Source organism: Callithrix jacchus, chromosome 9, assembly GCF_049354715.1.
Source record: "Callithrix jacchus isolate 240 chromosome 9, calJac240_pri, whole genome shotgun sequence".
Classification (NCBI taxonomy): Eukaryota; Metazoa; Chordata; class Mammalia; order Primates; family Cebidae; genus Callithrix; species Callithrix jacchus.
The window spans coordinates 131,107,487-131,125,879 of record NC_133510.1 but is presented as its reverse complement, the minus strand read 5'-3'; the positions used below and the strand labels follow the sequence as shown (position 1 = coordinate 131,125,879).

Genomic DNA, 18,393 nt, shown 5'->3' with positions numbered 1-18,393 from the left:
AAAGACTTGGAGAGGAGGTACAGGAAGCATGCTGAGAAGGGAAGAGGGTGAGACTGCAGCCAATCACGTCAATGGGACAGTTAGCACAGAGAGAGAGAGAGAGAGAGAGAGAGAGAGAGAGAGAGAGAGAGAGAGAGAGAGAGAAAGAGAGAGAGAGAGAGAGAGAAGAGAGCCAGGCTGACTGAAATTAGAGGTGGAGGGGCTTCAGGGAGCTCCAAGGGGCACAGGTCTAGAGAGGTGAGGACGAGAAGAATATGCTAATGTTGAGCCATGGACAATGACCTGAGAAGGGGAAGGCAAAAGTGTTCCACAGAGAGGAACGAGTGGCGAAGAAGAGTGAGCAGCAGGGAGAACCATTAATGTTGGTGGGGACCTTACCATCAAATCCACCGAAGTTTTCAGATTATGTGGTTGTTGTTAGGTAAAGTGGATGTGCTTTGTCTCTGGATGGAATGTGAGAATGAAGTGAATAATAGGTCTAGGATGATTCCAGGTAACTGAGGCAGTATCCCCACAGCCTGTCTACTCAACAGATTTCCATAGTATTAAACATTCAATAGAACTTCATCAGTCACTTCAGAAGAGGGGGAAGAAAGAGTTGGAAATTGTGATACCCATTTAAGAATTCTGATGTTATGGTCTAGAATTTTTACAGTTTCAGGTCTTAGATTTAAGTCTTTGATTCATCTTTAGTTAATTTTTGTATAAGGTGAGAGATGAGGATCCAGTTTCATTCTCCTACATGTGACTAGCCAATTATCCCAGCACCATTTGTGGAATGGGGCGTTTCCCCCTCACTTTATTGTTTTTGTTTGCTTTGTTGAAGGTCAATTGGATGTAAGTATTTAGCTTTATTTCTGGGTTCTCTATTACGTTCCATTAGTCTCTGTGCCTGTTTTTATACCAGTACCATGCTGTTTTGGTTGCTATAGCCTTACAGTATAGTTCAAAGTCAGGTAATGTGATGCCTCCAGATTTCTTCTTCCTGCTTAGTCTCACTTTGTCTCTTTGGGCTCTTTTTTGGTTCCATATGAATTTTAGGATTCATTTTCTAGTTCTGTGAAGAATGGAGGTGGTATTTTGAGCATCTAGTTTATCTCCAGTTTGGGGTGGTTATAAAGAAATATCCACACAACCATTAATGTACAGGGTTTTTTTTGCATCAATATAAGTTTTTATTGCATTTGAATAAACACTAAAAAGTGGAAGTTCTCGGTCACATGGTAAGTACATGTTCAACATTGTAAGACATTTTTGGACATTTTTCCAAAGTGGCTGTTTCAATTGCTGTTCCCACAGGTTTTGTATAAGCATTCTAGCTGCTCTGCTTCTTTTTCCATTCTTGGTAATGTGAGTTGTTTTAATGTGGTATCTCATTGTAGTTTTAATCAGCATTTCAATAATGGCTAATTATGTTAAACACATTTTCCTATGTTTACCATACATCAAAGGAATGAACGACTAATAACCTATAAAAACATAGATATATATGAAATTCATTAAAATAAGCAAACGCAGGCTCTGCACCATATGTTTTCATTTCTACGGCCTTCTGGAGGAGGCATAATTACAGGAGAGGAGATTCGACCCCTGGGTGAGGCCTGAGGCTCTGGAGAGTGAATGACCCCCTCCAGATGCAGCAGAAAAAGAAGCATGCAGTATTTCTTAGGGTAATGAGATAATTCTGTGTTTTTAGTGTAGTGGTAATTACACAACTATGTGCATCTGTCAAAACTCAGAAATGCACAGTAAAAAAGACAGAGTTTCCTGCATATACATTACACCTCAATAAAGAAGATTTTTTTTTTTTTTTTTAGTGGATAAGAACAGAAATCTATAAAACATCACTGGCGCATAGTCTCATCAGAGGTTAACCTCCTTCCTGACAGAGACCTTTGAGTCAGGGTGAGGATGTTGGTCAAAGAGAAATTTAGGCATGTTGCCCCATTTTAAATAAGTGTCTTACTTTTAAATGGGCTAAGGCATATGTGCTTCTCCCCCAACCAAGAACTTTTACTAGTAACTGTCTCAATGAGAAAGGAAAAGTACAGACAACTTTCTGGTTTTGAAATATAAGATGTAAAGGGGGAAAAAAATCCTATGATGTAGTAACGCAATGGAATTGATTTAATATTGAAATAGGCTTATAATGGCAGACACAGATTCAATGGGCTCTTTTTAAATAATTCAACATTTAATACATTAATACATTTTATTAAGGTGTTTTACAATATTTACATCTCTTTATGGTAGCAGTTAACATTTTAAATCCCATTTTATGGAAGGAAGCTGAGCCACAGAGCATTTAAATAAATCACCCAAGACTAAACAGCTATGTCGGAGCTGGAATTCGAATCAAGTTAGTCTTCCTACAAAGCCCATACTTTTAAGACCTAACTCTGTTCCCTTTGCATTTTGCCTAAAATTAAATATTCAAGTAGCCATCTTGAATTACACATTAAAATAATATTAGCAATATGACTAAGATCGTACACCTTAGTTGCGTTAATGAAGTCAGAGTTGGTTGCTGCCTTCTGCTGGAGTCCACCTCATGTATGCATTTCCACACACCAAAGACAGCCATACGCAATTCAGGGATTTTTCAACCAGTTATTCCGCGGTGAATTTTCTTATCAGCATAAACATTTTCTCACCCGAGTAGCTGTTGACTATGATATTTGGTGTTAAATCGTGAACAACTTTTATAAATAAGAGCAACTTTAAAAAATAATTAAAGGTAATTTTTCTACAATGAACCTCTATAAACCAATATTGCTGTATATTTTCATGTGTGACAATGTAATTCCACTCACCAGTGGATTGTCTACAATGCTTCCCCCTGCGCTGGATAAAGCTGAAATATGATCATGTAGAATGTAGGTGTTGATTGTGCTTCCTGGATTGGTGGGTTTACAGTTTTCATTAAGTTGGAATAACATTTGGCCATTATTTTTTCAAATATTGACTTTTCCTGTCTTCACCTCTCTCTTCTCATACTAAGCTGCTTTAAATTGGTCCACACCTCACTAATGCACTTTCCGTTTTGTCTGGGTAGGGGGAGGGATTCTTTTTCTCTCAATGCTCCGTTCTGGGTATTTTACATTGTTACGCATTAAAATTCACTGATCTTTTATTTTACAATGTCTAATCACCATTAACCCCTTCCAGCATATATGTGTGTGAGTGTGTGTGAGTGTGAGTGAGTGTGTGTGTGTGAGTGTGTGTGAGAGAGTGTGAGTGTGTGAGTGTGTGTGTATTTTATCTCAGGCACTTGGAGTTTCCCTCTTGGAAAGTCCAATTTATCTTTTTAAATATCTTTTGTGTCTCTTTTAACTTTTTGAACATTATAGATTTATAATATCAGTTTTAATACTCTTCTCTGCTAATCCCAACTCCATGTCTGTTCAAGTATGTGTTGACTGATTATTTTCCTCATGATGGATGGTGTTTCCTGTCTTCTTTTCATGCCTGGTAGTCTTTGTTTGAATGTCAGCCTTGCTTGAGTACTAGATATTTTTATATTCTGGCACATTTTGAATATTGCTCTGGGATTCAATTCAGTTTTTTGGAAATAATTTGATTTCTTTGGGTCTTGCCTTTGTGATTTTTTAGGTGGGACCAGAGCAATACTCAGTGATATGGTTTGGTTGTGTCCCCACACAAATCTCATCTTGAATTCCCATGTGTTGTGGGAGGGACCCAGTGAGAGGTAATTGAATCATGGGGGCAGGTCTTTCCCATGTGGTTCTCGTGATAGCGAGTCAGTCTCACAAGATCTGATCATATTTATAAGGGGGAGTTTCCCTGCCCAATCTCTCTCTTTGCTGCCATCCATGTAAGATGTGACTTGCTCCTCCTATCTTCCACCACGATTGTGAGGCTTCCCCAGCCATGTGGAACTGTAAATGTGATTAAACGTCTTTCTCTTGTAAATTGCCCGGTTTGGGTATATCTTCATCAGCAGCATGAAAACGGACGAATACACTCAGTCTAGGGCTAATTCTTACCTCCTGTTGAAGGAAGACCTTCTTGAGCACTCTACTCAATGCCCCATGGATTATGAAGTCTTCTGGTCTGAGTGTTGGAAACAGGTACTGTCTTCACCCTTGAGTGAACACCAGGCACTGCTCCCCCTTATCCTTTAGAATGGTTCTTTCTCCAGGTACAGAAAGGTTCCTCACCCATGTGCAATGTGTGGACCAGCAATCCACTCAATGTTCCAGGGGCGCCTTTCCAGATCTTCAGGATCGTCTCCTCACTTCATACCCTTCCCCATCAGCTCTGGCTTCCTCATGCTCCCTCAGCCACCAGCTCTGTCACTTCAGCTCAGAGACTCTTCCAGGCTCTACCCTCAGTTTCCCTCACATGCTACAAACTGGGGACACTCTAAGGGCGGCAGGCTAGGGCAATTGCTGGGCTCATACGCTTGTTTCCATATCTCGGGGATCACTGTTTACTACCTGATGCCCCGTGTCTTTTCAGCTGTTGTTTCATAATTTTTTTCATGGTGTGTCCCCCTTAGTTCATCTTGACCAGAAGTAGAACTTCATTTATCTTTAAAGCGTGCTGACATGGCAAATGCTGAGTCAGACTAGCAGTTCTTCCTATGCATCTTTTGTTCTTATCTTACTTTATTACCTTTAGGTTGCTAACTTATATTTGCCAGCATTTATTCAACCTGTCTCCTAATGATCACATGTTAATTTTAATGAATATGTTCATTCAATTTAACCCTGTGTGTGTGTGTGCATGTGTGTGTTTCAGACACTCAAACATTTATTAAATACCTGCTCCAGGACGGCCACTGTGCTAATCATAAAATGTTTTCGTGGATAAAAAGTTGTGTAATACAGTACTCTTTCCTTCCTGGATCATGCAATGCATTTGTAAAACAAATAAGTATAAAATGAGAATAGGAAGTAGAGGCGATAAAGGAGCATGTTTTAAAACACCATCATTTATTAAAATCAATATCTGAGATAGTGTCTAAACTTACGTGAAATCAAATTCAATCTGTACAAAAATTAAGATTTTTAATTTATTATCTCAAGATCCTAAAAACATCTCTAAATTCATGATTCAAGGCCTATGGAAGACAATTTGGGTTGAGTACATCAGAATCATTCTTCTACTATAGAGACTGAAAAGCCAGAAACAATAACAACATAAACAAAAACAAAATACTTCACAGATTTTCTTGTAACTCTGAGTCCCATGTGATTTACTTTGAGCCACTGACCCCCAATGATAGCAAAATGGAAATACTTAGAACACATCTGTCCTCTGTCACCTGCAAAACAACAACAGTAACAACAAAAAATGAAAACCCTTTTGAGTAAAGATTTTTAAAAAAATATATGCTACCCTTTTTCTTTCTCGGAATAGAGCTGTGATGTCTGGAGACAGAGGAGCCATTTTGTGGCCATGAGGACAAAATGTCCCATGTTGATAGTGACTGAGGCTAAAGAGAGTAGACTACTGGCCTCTTGATGGCGACATTGAGCCACATCAGCAGTTAGAAACTGCCTCGTCTGATGAGAAGACAGAACTCCCCACGCTTGTGCCACTGATGTAGAGACTGATGTTATTTTCAACCAAATACAACACTCATACTATCATGTATTCACGTAGCAGACAAACTGTTTTCTTTGTCTTACTCTCAACAAAGCATCTCCTAAAAATCACACATTTTCCCCCCTACACACTTTTAACATCTTTAAGGAAAGGATTCTACTTCCTACTGGTAAAAATAGAGGTGGTGGGGTCTAATGGGAAAACAGTGGGTCTCTGAGTCCGATCAATGCAGCAGAGTTTCTCTGGTTTCCTGGGAGCATCTGTCAACCTTGTGTAGGTCACTTCATTTCCCTTTTGATTTCTGTCTCTGAAATCACATTCTTTATGGAAACGAAGAATAATTAAAAAACATAGTTCACAAAACATGTAATTGTGGTCATCCAGTCCTCATAAATCCACATAAGAGGATCTTCATACCAGGTAATTCTGCTCAGGTGAGATGAGAGTAGAAGTGAAGGAAATACATATCCAGGTAGACTCTGTGTCTATTGTCCGTTACTGGGGCTCTTTGTTCTCGGGTTTGGAGCATTTAGTGGAAATTGCCATAAGGAGGATTCTCAGGTGGAAGCTAGTAAAAATCTACAGCTGCATGTGAAACTCTGGTATGTGGATACTGGTCTCAGAGATGGTCTATGATTAAGAAGTCAAGAAAACAACATGCAAATTTGGCTCATCTGGGCCCGAGCATAATTTGTATGGCTTTGCAAAATAGCGTTAAACTGTCATAGCCCAATTGCTCCCATGATTATGTAAAATGCTTGAGTTATGTTTGTTCAAAAAAGTGAAATAAACGTTTTATGCAAAATGTATTGATTAATGAACGATGAGCATTTTTAAATCAGCTGTGTTTGCCCTTTCACATTGCAGTGATTTTTATTTCTCTTATTCACACAAAGCTTTTTTTAAATTTTAGGTTTTCAAATGTAATTATGGTTTAGTGCATTCATAGACAGTTATTGAAGAGAGATACTGATCATGGTTTTTTCCAGTTATGATTTTCAAAAGGCATTTCATCAAAATGAATTTTGCACCAGGGTTCACCCAATGAATGGAATGTTTGACAACAGAATGATGTGCCACCTGCTCATAGCATAGTTCTCTAAACTCCTTGTACGTCAATTACCGATTCTGGAACACATCATTGTTCTCCTAGGGATGAGAACTTCAGGTCAGGGTGGTATAATTCAGAAACAACTTCGGCACAGAAGGTGCACATAGTTCTTTTTAAGAGCTCTTTAAACTTTCTGATTTATTTTGAGAGAAGTAATAAAACCCTTGGCGTCCTCGAAATAGCTTGGGTGAAAGAAAATGGCTTCTGAAGAACATTTTTCTGAGGCCTCTTGATGAAACTTCAGTCGCGTGGCCTGTTGCGATGTACCAAAACAGTCGTCTTCACCAACTTCTCGTGAACGTGGCGGGAGGAAGTACCGGGAAGCCCCCTCGGCAGAGGGCACTGTGGGTTATGAAACCAACATTGCTTATAATGAATGTAAGTCCTTATGGGGGCACGTGGTTTATCTGTGGTGTCTTACAATGTGCACCACATACACTTAAATGGAGTGAGGGAACCATAATGTAACATTCCATTTCCCTCTAGTTAAAAAATCATTTGCAATAAATTCTGTCTATAGACTCTCTGGTTTTATAATCCCAGTACAACATTTTGTGCAAAAAGTCTAATACTCTTCTCCATGGTTCATGTTTGAAGTTTCCTCCCAGGTATTATCGCATCCCTGCAACTACCAGCCCCTGGTGAGTAGAAAGTGACTATGAGAACTGGAAGATGCAGGATGGCGTTGTCTTCTCTGTGCAGAGAGAATAGTGAGGGAAACAGACGCTTGTATTGCTTTTTGGAAATGAGTGGGCTGGGTTTGCAAGGGACTCACCTGTGAGCTTCAGGGGAAAAGTCATGACAGTGAGTTGTGTTGCTTCCTGCCTTGGAAGTGAAGCCAGATGACTTCTGTAATATCGGAGTGACAGAATAAACTCAGGGAGGCCACAGGCTGCCAGATAATGATCACAACGTTGGAGGTGAAACCAGTTTCTCGTGGAGCATGCGTTATTTCTTTTCTTTTCTTTTTTTTTGAGAAGGAGTTTCGCTCTTGTTGCCCAGACTGGGGTGCAATGGCACGATCTCGGCTCACCGCAACCTCCACCTTCTGAGTTCAAGCAATTCTCCTGCCTCAGCCTCCCGAGTAGCTGGGACTACAGGCACGCACCACCATGCCCAGCTAATTTTTGTATTTTTAGTAGAGACAGGGTTTCACCATGTTGACCATGATAGTCTCGATCTCTTGACCTCGTGATCCACCCGCCTCGGCCTCCCAAAGTGCTGGGATTATAAGCGTGAGCCACCGTGCCCAGCCAAGGAGCATGCGTTATTTCTAAGGGATCAAACGTATTTTTCTATGGCAGGCATCTTCACAAACATCTATGGTGGGCATTCGTAGTCTCAATATTATAGGGCAATGATCCTGCAGCTGTTAAAACAAACCTTTACTACCCAGGGAACCTCTTTGCCCTTCTGCATAAATGATATACATTAATCTCAATTTTAGGGCGATGATATATATGCCAGGTCAAGATCCAACTTAAATGTCATGATAGCTGGTGCATAAATATTCACTAGCATACTCCGTGTCTCTATACCATGATAGGAAGTCTTTTTCCCCAGCAAGCGCTTGAGTCCACAGGTCCTTTAATAAAATGATTCACTGAAACTTCTTATATTGGCTTCAGCTCTACTCTCTGGTCGACATCTAGCAAGGCTTGTAATTTTCAGTTTTCCCAAAACTCCTTTAAGGTATCACTGAATTAATTTTTTTTTTTTGAGATGGAATTTAGCTCTTATCTCCCAGGCTGGAGTGCAATGGGCAATCTCGGCTCACTGCAACCTCTGCCTCCCAGGTTCAAGCAATTCTCCTGCCTCGGCCTCCCGAGTAGCTGGGATTACAGGCACCTGCCACCATGTGCCCAGCTAATTTTTTTGTATCTTTAGTAGAGATGGGGTTTCACCATATTGGCCAGGCTGGTCTCAAACTCCTGACCTCAGGTGATCCACCCACCTTGGCCTCCCAAAGTGCTGGGATTACAGGTGTGAGCCACCGTGTCCAGCCCGCTGAACTAAATTTTTTAGATGTGTCTTTCTGAAAATGTCATGCTCATCTTTCCATAATGCCTGGCATTTCTCCCCTCATTGAACAGGTGCCTCTGTCTTCATATCAGAGCGTTGAAAACACAGATGGGTGTGTCACAAAAACCCTTGTCCCAACCAGTCTGCACCATGTGACCCTGGGGAGTCACTAAACATCTCTAACACCTATTTTCGCATCAATAAAATTACAGTAATAACTACCTGGTCGGGTGAGAAGATGAAATAGTGAGATATGTGAAAATTCTTAGCAGAAGGCCTGGCAATGGGTCATGTTTAATATACGTGAGTTGCGTGTGGAAGTTTTGTCTTCCCTTCACATTCCACAGAAGTCACTTCATAAGTCAGGTGCGGTGGCTCTCGCCTGTAATCATAAGGTTTTGGGAGGCTTTGGCAAGAGGACTACTTGAGGCTAGGAGTTTAGAACCAGGCAGCAGAGAGAGATGCTGTCTCTACAAAAAATTAAAAAAATAAAGAAAATTAGCTGAGTGTTGAGGCTACACCTGGAATTCTAGCTCTTTAGGGGCTGAGGCAGGAGAATTGCTTGAGCCCAGGGGTTTGAGGCTGCAGTGAGCTATGATCATGCTACTGCACTCAAGCCTAAGTGACAGAATGGTACCCTGTATTTTTAAATAAAGAGAATAAAACCCTTTTCCAAGTTTAACAACCTGGATCGTCTGAAGTACTGGTGCCTTGGCCTTCTCAGACACATGGGCTGAACATAAGATAGAAAGAGCTGCTTTTTGTCAACAAAAAAATAAATTAAATGTGACGGTTTAGATATAGATTTAAAAAAACACTATCTCTTCTTTTATTGTGGCAAGAACACTTAAAATGAGGTCTACCCTCCCAATAGATTTTAGGAGTAAAATACAGCATCGTTTTCTCTAGGCAAGATGCTGTGTATCAGGGTGTGGAACGTCTTCTTCCCACAGAACTGAATCGGAACCTCAAAGCGATGCTAGCATTCCCATGTTATTGCAACATTAGTCACAGGAGGCAAGATGTGGGAACAACGTGAATGTTGAATCCACAGATGAGTAAAGTGTGTGTGTGTGTGTGTGTGTGTGTGTGTGTGTAACTTTCCAACTTAGGAAATGACAGACCTGTTCAGGACATTGGGCTTTCAGGGGTACTCTTGAACCTGAGCATGGTAATGAGGTGGAGCAGGTGAGTGGCAGTCAACATGCGCACAGTCCTTTGCTTGGACGGGTCACCGAGGGCAGCACTTTGCGGACAGCTGCCCCAAGAACCGACTCCAACGCTAGAAGGAGGCAGATGACATCCTCAGTCAAACATGGTCCATCGTTATCAGTATGGTGAAGAGAACATAATCTCGCTTTTAAAGTGACCTCAATTCATACATTGGCCTCACTGCTCACTACACGTGTGACTGATAAACACATTCAGTTCTCAGTCTCTGATTCCTCATCTGTAAAATGGTTTGACGCCACCTAATCCTTAGAGGTTGTTGTGTGGACTAAATCCGTCACACATTGGAGCAAGAGTTTGATCACTTCCTCTCACCCCTTGCTGCTTTAACTATCATCTCTCCCACCCCTGAGTGATCCTTCCTCTGCCTCAATTGGTCTCAAACATAGGGTAATGTTACCACCTCCTAGACTTGGCTCCTTAAACCCCAGTGACCTCCTGCGTGTCCTCATCTCAGCTCCACTCTCCTGCCCTACGCTAGTCTATGGCTGTCCTGGTCCCTGCATGTGGCTTCTTTCCCACCAGCAAAGCCAAGGACAACACTGACATGTGCCAGGAACCTTAGACTTTTAAGTGTGATCAGACTTTAGTTTTCATTTTTTGTTTGTCTTCTAAGCAGAGTCACTGGAAGAAACAGCTGCCCATAGGACCATGAGAAATCGGATCTAAGTACAGATACTATCACTCATTTGATAGCCAGCTAATGAAACAATTTCTTAGGACATATATTTGACAAAGATTGACACAAAAATGTCACTCTACTACTAATTTGAAACCTCTATCCAGTAGTTTTATTCCTAAATTGACTCCTTATTTGGAATACTCCAGGAAAGATGAATTACTGTGACCTGTGTTGCTAAATGAAAATTATTGGCCAATGAAGATGGGTTTCTTAGAATTCTATTCTCTTTCTTGCATCAGATAGGATTAGTCTGGCTTCCTATTAATAGACAGATTTAAAACAATGAGCATGTTTTCACTCATAGGTGGGTGTTGAACAATGAGAACACATGGACACGAGGGAGCATCACACACTGGGGTCTGTTGGGGGGGTCTAGGGGAGGGACAGCGCGGGGTGGGAAGTTGGGGAGGGATAACATGGGGAGAAATGCCAGATCTAGGTGATGGGGAGGAAGGCAGCAAATCACACTGCCATGTGCGTATCTAGGCAACAATGTTGCATGTTCTTCACATGTACCCCAAAACCTAAAATGCAATAAAAATAATCTGATAATGTCATATCTAAACACACACACACACACACACACACACAAGCAGCTTAAATAACATAAAAGTATATTTGTTCTAATGTAATAGAAGTCCAGATGGATGGCGCACAGTTCTGGTATCAGCCTGAAGGACACTGGGGTCAGGCTCCTTCAGACATCCTCTCTCCACAGCACTAGGCAGAGCTCTGCTTTCCCTTGGTTCAAGTTGATGGCTGGACCGTCACATCTGCTTCAGGTTAGCTAGAGGAGAATGGAAAGGGCAGATGTCAAAGCCTTTTAAGAAAAGTTCGTTGCTGCTCTCATATGTATATTTTTGTAGAAGTGTAAGGAGACATCTCTTTGGTTTCCCTGAAATATATAGTTGGAATTCTGTTGGAGACACACTGGGCAGATTCACATGAAGACCAAGGAGCATCCAGGAGTAAAGAAACACAAAAGGGAAGCCCTTTGCTTTGAAGTTCTTGGAGGAAGTCAGACACCATGAGGGATAGAACAGTCTATAGAGGGGATGTAGTAGGCAGAATAATGGTTCCTCAAACTTGCCTGAATCTAACTCTTCAGAAAACGAATATATGGTCTTACCTGGCAAAAGGAACTGTGCAGACGTAGTAGGGAAATGGACCAGCACGGTGGCTTACGCCTGTAATCCCAGCACTTTGGGTGGCTGAGGTGGGCAGATCACAAGGTCAAGAGATCGAGACCATCCTGGCCATCACAGTGAAACCCTGTCTCTACTAAAAAAAATACAAAAATTAGCTGTGCGTGGTGGTGTGTGCCTGTAGTCCCAGCTACTCAGGAGGGTAAAGCAGAAGAATCACTTGAATCTGGGAGGTGGAGGTTGCCATAAGCCAAGATCCCACCAAGATCGCACTACTGCACTCCAGCCTGGCAACAGAGTGAGACTCCCTCTGAAAAAAAAAAAAAAAAGAGAAAAACGATAGGGAAATGATCCTGGCTTATTCAGGGGAGTGCAATCTGATCACAAAAGTTTTTAAAATGAAGAACATTTCCAGCTGTGCACAGAGGGAATGATAAGTACAGAAGACTGATTTGAGAGGCGGCCACATAAGAAGGCCTTAGGTTTCTTCTCCACTCCACTGCTTCACTTGACTAGCCTTAAAAAAAAAAAGCAGTACTTATGTTAATTTACAGTTACTGGCTTTGAAGATGGAGGAGAAGGGCCAGAGGCCGATGAGTGTGGGTGACCTCCAGATGCTAGCAAAGGCAAAGACTTGGATTCTGCCCTAGAATCCACAGACTGAACTGCGTCCCTGCCGGCTCCTTGATTTTTAGCCCGGTGAGACCTATGTTGGACTTCCAACCTACCGTTAGATCATAAGTGTGCAGTATTTTTCACTGGTAAATTTGGGATGATTTGTTATTAGCAATAGAAAATGAACACAGGCACTGATGGCCATCAGAGATGCAAGCTGTCATGTGGAGTTTATATTAGGGTCCTAGAGTCTCTCACACAGTGCAGCAAACGGGGTGGCTGGAGTCAACATAAGGTTAACCCCTCATAGTTCTGGCGACCATAAGCCTAGACTTATCCACAGGGCAGTGCTGATCTAAGGGGCAATCTGTTCCATGCCCATCTCTTAGTTTCTGGTGCTGTTGGTAGTTCTCGGCCTTTCTTACCTAGGAGATGCATCACTGACATCTCTGCCTGTGTCATCACTTGGCCTTGTCCCCATGTATATCTGCTCACATCAGTTTCCTCCTGTGCATGCCTGTGTCTTCTTGTTCTCAAAAGGACTCCAGACATGTTAGATCAAGGGCTCACCTTATTGCAATATAACATATTGTAACTAATCACATCTGTAGTGACCTAATGACCCTATTTCCAAATAAAGTCATGTCCTAAGACTCCAGGAAGAACGGGAATTCTTGGGGGACACTCTTCAACTCTGCGTAGGTGGTGAGATGCTTCTAAGCCCATCATTGTTTGGCTGGACCATGAGAAGTTCTTGCTATGTGTGCACATGGAAAGAAACATATTGGCAAAGAGCAGCAATGAACAAGGGTTTTTTTTTTTTGTTTTGCTTTTTTTCCCTAACTACCCAATACTCTAAGAAAACCCTGCCAGGCTGGCAGCTGTGGGGGGTGCCTCTGTCCACACAGTGCTTCCTCCTGGGGACAAGGATGTGTAAGACTTCCAGGCCTGCTGGTTTTCATAGAGATACACTTGCTCATCATGATGCTATTCAGCCAGAATAGAATTGTCACTTACCCCCTTACCTTGTAGGAATTTATTTAGAAATAAGAATGTGGCATCCATTCGCTGTGCCTCAATGCTGATAAACATGTGAGCCAGGGGTTAGCCAACATCTTTTCTAAAGGACCTACCAGTAAATATTGTCAGTTTTGCAGGCCGTGTGGTTTCTGGTGCAAACGTAGTCTTCTCTTGTCCAGCACTGTTCCTCAACACTTCCAGGGCAAATCTAGTGAATATTCAGATTCTTCTTTTATTTTCTTTGAGACGATCTCACTCTGTAACCCAGGCTGGAGTGCAGTGATGTGATCACAGCTGACTACAGCTTCAACCATCCAGGCTCAAGTGATCCTCCCACCTCAGCCTCCCGAGGAGCAGGGACTACAGATGCACACCAAACTAAGTTTTTGATGTTTTTTTTTGAGACAAGTCTCGCCACGTAGCCTAGGCCGGTCTCAAACTCCTGGGCTCAAGTATTCTCCCACCTCGGCCACCCAAAGTGCTGGAATTAGAGGCATGAGCCACTGTACCTGGCCCAGAAGTTTCAAAGCTCGACTTTCTCAGAGACTATTTTATCTTCTATATTCAAGTTTTTGGTTAAAATAAAATGAATTTCAATCCTGGGATTGATCCATAGGAACATAATATCTAAAGCTTAGGATATATCAAGGTTTCTTCACATGTCAAATAAAATTAATTGTGAGAAATTATAGAAAATTACTATGAAGTTGCAAGCATAAATATAAATTCAAGCTCAGAACACATTACAAACGATTTGCCTGCAGCCATAAAATTGCACAATTAATCCAAAAGAAAGTAAAAGCGGATCTGTATCAGCCACGCTCTCCTTTGTGCGTAGCAGGACTGAGGATCCAAGAGGACAGTAGTCAGCTGGGGGTCCCACACCGAGATATTAGCGAGATCTCCCTTCGGTTTATCATCTCGAGATCGCTTTGGTCACTGCTGGCTTCTGGTGTATGAGACTCAGCAGGCTACGGCGAACGGGAAAGCTAATGTAGTCTAACAAAGTAAACGCTGGAAAAGGCTGTGTATTGCCTTACTCTCCTCTACGGTAATCAGTCTAGAGGTATCTGAGAATGTCCAGGACTTCCAGGATTTCAACAGTGACAATGCTTGCTTTCGTCTTTGCCAGGGACACACCAAGACTCAACTCACATTTCTCTGGTCCTGTACAGGTACAAATGTCAGTCTACAAGCCCAAGTACAGAGAAAGCATACATTTCTTTTTTCATTTCAGTGACTTTTATTACTTTTTATAAGTACCCATGCTATTAGACACCTGAACGTTATTCTTCATCAATTCAGAAATCTCACCCCCAGTGACTTCCAAAGTCAAGATTAAGACAAAGGTTAAGATGTAACCAGCCCTTCCCACAAAAGCCTCAGTTTCCTTCAGCTTCTCTCTTTTTATTTTCTGTATCCTGCCTGGTCTTGAAGAGAAGAAAACCTTCCTCAACTGTATCAACTTTAAAATCCTATGTTCTGAGTTATTTGGGAATTCAGAAGTTTAAAGCCCAGGAGGCTTTCTTTGGTACCATCTCTCCTCCAATGCCAAGGATGCTAGATGAGCTGAGCCCCACACGTGTGAAAAAGAGTGAAGAGTAAGAAGAAATACCAAGGAAAAATCAGTTAATGTTTCAAAACACGAATTCCCCACCAATCCGTTTTTAATGCCTTGCTTTTATCTGGATCAGAAATACAAGTAACAGGCGTAGCTGAAAGGGCGTTGTTATAATCGCTTCCTCCCAGCGGAAGGAAGGAAACCTCCCGGAAGGAAGGAAACCTCCCGGAAGGAAGAAAACCTCCCGGAAGGAAGGAAACCTCCCAGCAGTTTTCTTCCAGTTTGCAGTGGACATCCACGTACTCAGGGCCCTTAGAACAAGACTGGCGTCTCCTCTGACCCATTCTTTCCTTTTAAGTGGGGACTCAGGTTTTGCCTTTATAAAATGTGATGGTTGAAGAACAATGAGTTTTAAATAGCAGGTGCCGCAGAGACAGAGAACACTTAAACACTGTTGAGAGTGTAAATTACTTCAACCATTGTGGCAACTCCTCCAAGGTCTAAAAACAGAACACCCATCCTACCCAGCAAACCCATTCTCGGGTATATACTCAAAGGAATATAAATCATTCCAATCTTAAAGACACATGGATGCTAATGTTCATTGCAGCACTACTCACAATAGCAAGGATAAGGAGTCAACCGAGATGCCCATCAATGGTAGACTAGATAAAGAAAATGTACACATACACCATGCAGTGCAATGCAGCCATAAAAAGGAGCAGGATCATGCCTTCTGCAGGAACATGGGTGGAGCTGGAGGGCCATTATCTTCAGCAAACTAACATAGAAACGGAAAACCAAATACAATATGTTCTCACTTCTAAATGGGAGCTAAATAATGAGACCACATGGACACAGAGGGAAACAACAGCCACAGGGTCCTACCAGAGGGTGGAGGGTGGAGGAGGGAGAGGACCAAGAAAAATAAGTAATGAGTGCTAGGTTTTACACCTACGTGAAACATATCTGAAATAATATGCATACCTATATGAAATAATCTGTACAACAAAATACGGTGACACAAGTTTATCTATTTAATAAACTTGCACCTGTACCCCTGAACTTAAAATAAAAGTTAAAAAAAGTCAGAGTGAAGAAAAACAAAAAATTTGTTTTTTAGGGCCATTTTAAGTTCACAGCCAAATGAGGAGAATATACAGAAAGCCCCTCATGCCTCCTGCGCCAACTCATGCACAGCCTCCTGACCATCAACCTCCCCTATAAGTGTTCGTTATGATTGTGGTACATTTGTTACAATTGCTAAACCAGCACTGATTCATCCCTATCACTCAGAGCCCACGTTTACATCAGTAACCCTTGGTATTGTGCATTCTATGGGTTTTGACAAATATATAATGATTTGTACCCTCCGTTACATCATCACATGGAGTAGTTTCACTGCTCTAAAAATCTTCTGTGCTCCATACACTTATCTCTACATATTCCCAGTCCCTGGAAACCACTTACCTTTTTAATTTGCCTTTTCTAGAAAGTCACCCAGTTGGAATCATATGGGCTGTAGCCTTCTGTGATCGGCTTCTTTCGGTGATATGCACTTAAAGTTCTGTGGTATCTTTTCAGAGCTTTATAGCACCTGTCTTTATAAAGCTGAATAATATCCTGTTGTCCAGATAGATCTGTTTATTTATCTGTTACCCACTGAAAGACATCCCAAATTATGTTAGTTATGAGTAAAGCTGCTATAAGCATTCATGTGTAGGTCTTTGTGTGGACATAGGTTTTCAATTTCTTTGGGTAAATTCTAAGGAGCACGAATGCTAGACTGTATGGTAAGCATACGTTTCGTTTTTTGAGACTCTAAAACTGTCTTCCAAGATGAACATACTATTTTGCATTTTCCCATCAGCAACGAATGAGACTTCCTGTTTCTCTACCTCCTCACCAGCATTTGGCAGTGTCAGCATTTTGGATTTTCGCAACAATTTTTTTTTTTTTACGGCTTTTCTTTTGTGTTGCTATTGTTTGGCTTCAAGTAGAATCTCTAGATTTTCTTGTTTTGAGTGAAATCAAGAAACAAGAATGAGCTGGCGCGGTCAATCTGGTTGGCTTATGAAAACTGGAAACCAGGATGCTAGAAGATAGGACCCAGAATTGTGATCATAATCCTGTGCACGCTTTGTGCCTATCCACCAACTGTTGTCCTGAATCATGGTTTGGTTAAAGCATCTACTCTTGCTGAATACAGCCTGTGCCCCAGGAGAATCTCAATCCACTCCAGCTCGAGGGATGGGCTAATTCAATCCTCATTTCCAGTGAGAGTGGAAATGGCTATGTGACCCAATTTTGGCCAATGACAAGGAAGTTCTGTTTGTGGGTACCCAGGAGAGAAATGTCCAGATTCCACAGGGTGAAATGGTCATTTCCTGTGTTTGCTGTTACATCTGCATAAGACACTTGGGATTGCTACAGCCATCTGCAGCCAGTGCGAAGACAAAGTCATCACCAAGAATGAAGGCTCGGAGAGACGGAAAGAACTTGGGACCTTAGGTACAATATTTAGCCCCTGGATCAACTTCTCCCGAAGCTGTTCCTACTTGACTTCTTAGGCAGAAAAAAAACATATTGTTATGGTTGAGTTAGAGTTTTGTCATTTATATTTGGAGCTTTCCTCTCTTATAAATACTCATGTTATTTTCTTTGTATAGAGAGTAAAATACTTTAGAAGACTTGCATATTTAATATGGGTCATAAGTAGCAGTGCCACGTGGCAGGAATTGACTTTCATTGTTCTGGATTTATGTTTATTGATGGGAAAAGGGGAATAAAATTAGGAAGAATATTCTTATATGGGAAGGTTGGTGATAAATAAGAATTGTGTTATTTTCTGGTAACCATTAAAAATTTAATTAATAGCATTCTGTCTTTTATTAGCTTTAACTCATTCAACTCATTTGCTATTCCAGCTATTAGACTGATTTTAAAGAAGGAAGGTAAATTGAAAAACAGGATCCCATCTCTTTGTCTTATTTATTCTTCTGAGACCATGAGTCAACTTCTACTTATATCCAGCCCTTTCTTTTTTTAATTTTTTGTTATATATATTATATAATATATAATATTATATATATATTTTAATTTTTGTTATATATATTATATAACATATATATAATATATATAATATATAATATATATAATATATGTATATAATATATATAATATACATCTATATTATATATATAATATATATACATTATTGTGTTTTAGGTTTTGGGGTACATGTGAAGAACATGCAAGATTGTTGCATAGGTATATACATGGCAATGTGATTTGCTGTCTTCCTCACCATCACCTATATCTGGCATTTCTCCCCATGTTATCCCTCCCCAATTCCCTACTCCCTGCTGTCCCTCCCCTAGTTCCCCCTCACAGACGCCAGTGTGTGATGCTCCCCTTCCTGTGTCCATGTGTT

The 18,393-nt window shown here is 41.2% G+C and overlaps 1 long non-coding RNA gene across 1 annotated transcript; it reads right to left on the bottom strand.

Moving 5' to 3' along the window:
• Positions 1–11,219: 11,219 nt before the first annotated feature.
• On the bottom strand, positions 11,220–17,988 carry LOC144577799 (uncharacterized). Its single transcript, XR_013522416.1, has 2 exons — positions 11,749–17,988; positions 11,220–11,406 (listed from the first exon to the last, which is right to left on the bottom strand). It is a non-coding gene; the product is annotated as an uncharacterized LOC144577799 (long non-coding RNA).
• Positions 17,989–18,393: the final 405 nt, after the last annotated feature.